This window comes from Aspergillus costaricaensis (assembly GCF_003184835.1).
Source record: "Aspergillus costaricaensis CBS 115574 unplaced genomic scaffold BO79scaffold_4, whole genome shotgun sequence".
Classification (NCBI taxonomy): Eukaryota; Fungi; Ascomycota; class Eurotiomycetes; order Eurotiales; family Aspergillaceae; genus Aspergillus; species Aspergillus costaricensis.
In genome coordinates this window covers 181,160-185,899 of record NW_020291804.1, presented here as the reverse complement: position 1 = coordinate 185,899, position 4,740 = coordinate 181,160, and positions in this window count along the sequence as shown.

Genomic DNA, 4,740 nt, shown 5'->3' with positions numbered 1-4,740 from the left:
TTATAATTAAGAATCTTGAAAGTTATATAAAATTATATTAAAAATAATAAAAAACTAAATTATAATAATTATATAAAATTAATATTTTATAGACAGTATACTAAATCTAGTTTATTATTATTAATTAATAATTATCTAAAGTTATTATATATATTTATTATAAATATCTATTTAATCTTATTTTATAATTCTAATAATAATTAATTTTCTAAAAAATAATAATAAGAAAATATTATTATCTAGTCTGAATTATTAAATTTCTAATACTGTATTAAAAGAAATAAGAAAATTTATAATTAAAAGTAATATTTTATACTACAGTTAAAATATATTAATAAAAATCTATATTTAATAAAACTTCCAGCAGTGATTGTCTGTAAATAATTATAAATAAAAAAATAATTAATATAATATTAATATAGAAAATTATTATAAAAGATTTTTATAATAATTCTATAAAATAACTAGAGATTCATCAGGAATAGAACTTAATATAATAATAATAAAATAAATTAAATTTATTATACTGAACAGATATTAAGATAAAATATTTTTTTTAATAAATAAAAAATAATATATTTAATATATTCTACTTAGAAAGAAAGTAATAATAAAATTTAATAAAATATATTATTAAAGTCTGTATATCAATATTAAATTTATTTATAAAAATATATTTCTAGATAAGATACAGGCAGGATTTATATAAATTTTAGATTATTTAAAATAAAATTAAATAATTATTTTATTAAAAATCAGCAAGGTCCAGGCATATAAAGTAATAAAATTAATTTAATTAAAAAAGATAAATTATAAACTAAGATAATAAAATATAATTAATTTATTTTTTAAATATTTTTATAAAAAGTATCAGTAACTGATTATATATATTTAAATAAATATTTATTTATATTTTAATTTATTTATTAAAATATTATAGTTTATAAGCAGACTATATTTAATAATAAATATATAAAAATAAAAGTTAATATAGATAACAGGTATTTCAAGATATTTTATTTATTTATTATTCTTTATTATTATATTAAGATTATACAGTAATTTTCCTGCTGTATATAAGTAAACTAATAAATTAAATTTATTAAAAAAAAGAATTAAATTATATAAAATATTATAAATTCTAAAGATATATAACTAGGAATCAGTCAGCCCTGAAATAATAATTATTAAATACTAGAAAATATAATAACTGTAGAATACTTGAGTATATATATTATTAGAAAATATTATTTAATTAATTAAAATAAATATAATAATAAATATAATTTTTATACAGGCACAAATCAGCCACTGAAGAGATAAAAATAAATTTATAATAAAAAAAAAAGATAATATTAATAATTAAATTTATAATAAGAATCTTATATGGAACCAGGCTGTAGTTATATAATATTAAAAAATAATAAATAAAATAATAATTCTTTAACTAAGCTTTAATAATATCCAGGTCTTTAGATATTTCAGAGAAAAAAATTAAAACTAATAAATAAATTAAATTATTTTTTATAAAATTATATTAAAGTTAATAATACTAGAAGATAGAAGAATTCTCTAAATATATTCTAAAAGATAATAATTAATTTTTTTTTAATTAAAATAAGATATATTATATAAACAGCCTAAAATAATATTAAGAATTAAAATAATTTATTTAATTAATAAAAATATAGATTATATCTTCTTAATATTAAAATATTTTTATTATTTAAAAATAGTTATTTGACAATTATTCTCAATTTAATAATATTAATATTAAAAATAATATTAATTATAAGAGATTATATTATATTCTAGATTAATTTTTTTTTTCAGAAATAATAATAAGTCTGATATTTTATATTAGTATTATAACTAAGTATATTATTATTCTTAGCTTACTATAATATATTTTTAATAAATATTATAATAAATATAATAATAATTATTTATTTATTATAAAAAATACTATAAAAGCCTTTTATAATAATCTTAAGATTAATATTAATATTAGCTAAAATATTTTAAAATAAGATATTATAGAAGCCCAGTATTATAATAAAAAAATTAATTAAATATTTTTATTTTTAATAAGATAAGCTAGCTAGTATTAGATAAATCTTTTTTAAAATTCTAAATATATTATAATAAATTCTAAAATTATTAATAAAAAAAAGAAAAAAAAAATTTTATTTATAGCTAGCAGAATAACTATATAAAATAATTATATTTAAATATTTTAAGTTTAAGTTCTGTTTAAAATAAATATATAAAAATATATAATTATATTTATCCAGTATAGAGAGTTAAAATATAATAAATAAAAATAATATTATTAAATAATATAATTAGAGAATCTATATAAATAAGCTGGAAATTAATATAATTATTAATTAATATAAGAGAGATCTTAAGTACTGTATTTTCTATTAATTAATATTTATTATTAATATGAGGATCTGTAAATTTAAAAAAATATTTATATTTATTTTAAATTTTAATAAACTGATGTAATTCAAGAATAAGCTAGATAATATAAATAATTTAATTATATATATATAAATAAAATTAGATATTCTTACTAATAAATATTATTTTATTATATTAAAATAATATACTAGAATACTATTATAACCGGAAGATAAATTAAATAAAATTATTTAGAAAAAAAATATCTCTAGAATCTGGACAGAAAATATACTGGTTAAATATAATAATAAAAAATAAATTTTATATATAATAATATTATAGCTTAATAAAATAATCAGAATATTCTGTTATTCTAAAATATAACTTAAATAATTTTAGATTAAATAATAAAATAAAAAAGAAAAAATATAGCAGATTATAAATATATTATATAAATATCTTTTATTTCAAGAAATTTTTTATAATTAATAAGATTAAATTCTAGATCTTAAAATTAATTAAAATAAAATATATTTTTATTAATAATACAGATAGAAAATCTTATATATATTTTTTTAAAATATCTAGTTTTCTGGGAATAGATCTGAATTCTTTAAATAATATAGCTGAGATTAATATCTTATATAATATTATATAATTACTCTGGAAGATTAAAATAATAAAAATTTATAATTTAAATATAATAATAAATTTAGAGAGCTAGTCTTGAGAATAATTAATATTAAATTTAAAATATTTTATAAAAAACTTCTATTAGCTACTCTTATCTTTATAAAAAAAAATTTTTTAAGAAAATATGGTCAGGAAATTCTCTGGATTATTAAAAAAAAAAAATATTTTTATAAATTATATTAAAAAAAATATATTATTTTTAATAAAGTTAATATTATTATCTATACTAGTATTATTATTAGTATTACTGTTAGAACTAGTAATATTATTAATATTTATATTAATATTACTATTAATATTATTACTGGAACCAGTATTACTATTAATATTTATATTAATATTATTATTATTATTACTGTTAATATTTATTTCTATATTATTATTTAAATTAGTACTGATAATATATCTGGTATAAATATTAGAATTAATATAAAAATTATTTATATCAGAATTACTAGCCACTACTGGTTTAACTATTATTAAAATTAATATTAATATATTTTAATTAAGTAGGCTCTGCTTATATAAAAGTATTATCTAGATATTTAATAAAAAAAGAATTTATATTATATTTTAATTTCTGGTAACTAGTCTTTTAAAAATAAAATATAATAAATATTATTAATTAATATAGATTAGTTAAATAAAGTAAAATATGATTTAAGCTAAATAATAAAAAATAAAAAAAAATAAAAATTAATTTATAAGAGATATGGCTAGGAGTAGAAATTCTAAATAATCTTTATAAATCTTATAAATTATAATAAAAATTTAATAATATTTAAAATTATATTATTAATAAATAATATCTTCTAGAATTTAAATATATTTTTATTATCAGAAATTCATATATATAATTACTATAGTAACTAAAAATATTAATACTAAAGATATTAATTATAAAAAGATAGATATTATATATATTAATAATTTATAAATTAGTATTATTATAAGAATTATTAAAAATTTATTATATTTATATTTATTTAAAATAGATATATATCATAGATCATATAAATAAGGAGATAATAAGTAAAATACTATTATTAAATAATACTACTAGTAATTAACTGTAATAAATAATAAATATATATCTGAGATTATTATAGTATTACTATAGTAGTAGTACTAGTATTATATACTTAAATATTATTATTATTATTTAGTAGTCAGTACTATTATAATTATAATATAATTTTAATTTCTACTACTAGTACTTACCAGTCTTTTAATACTAAGAGAATTCTATAAAAGCCTTTTATAAAATTTTATATATCTAATAATAAAAGTTAATATTATAATTATTATAATATAACAAGTAGAATTAATTATTAATTATTAAATTTATAATAATTATACAGCTCTCTATTATCTATTTAATAATATATATAACTTATACTACTTATAATTTATTATTAATTATCTTTATTCTGCCACTTCTGCTTACCGCTTTTAATTTTTTTATAAATAATTATCTAAATAGCTTTATCTTGGTATTATTATTATAATTATATTTTTATATTATTTATTACAGCCTGTTGTAGAATCTATAATAAAATTTATAATAAAATTTATTTATAATTATATAAGAGCTGTTTTCTCCTTTTTTTTTTTTTTTTTTTTATTATTTTATTTTTTTTT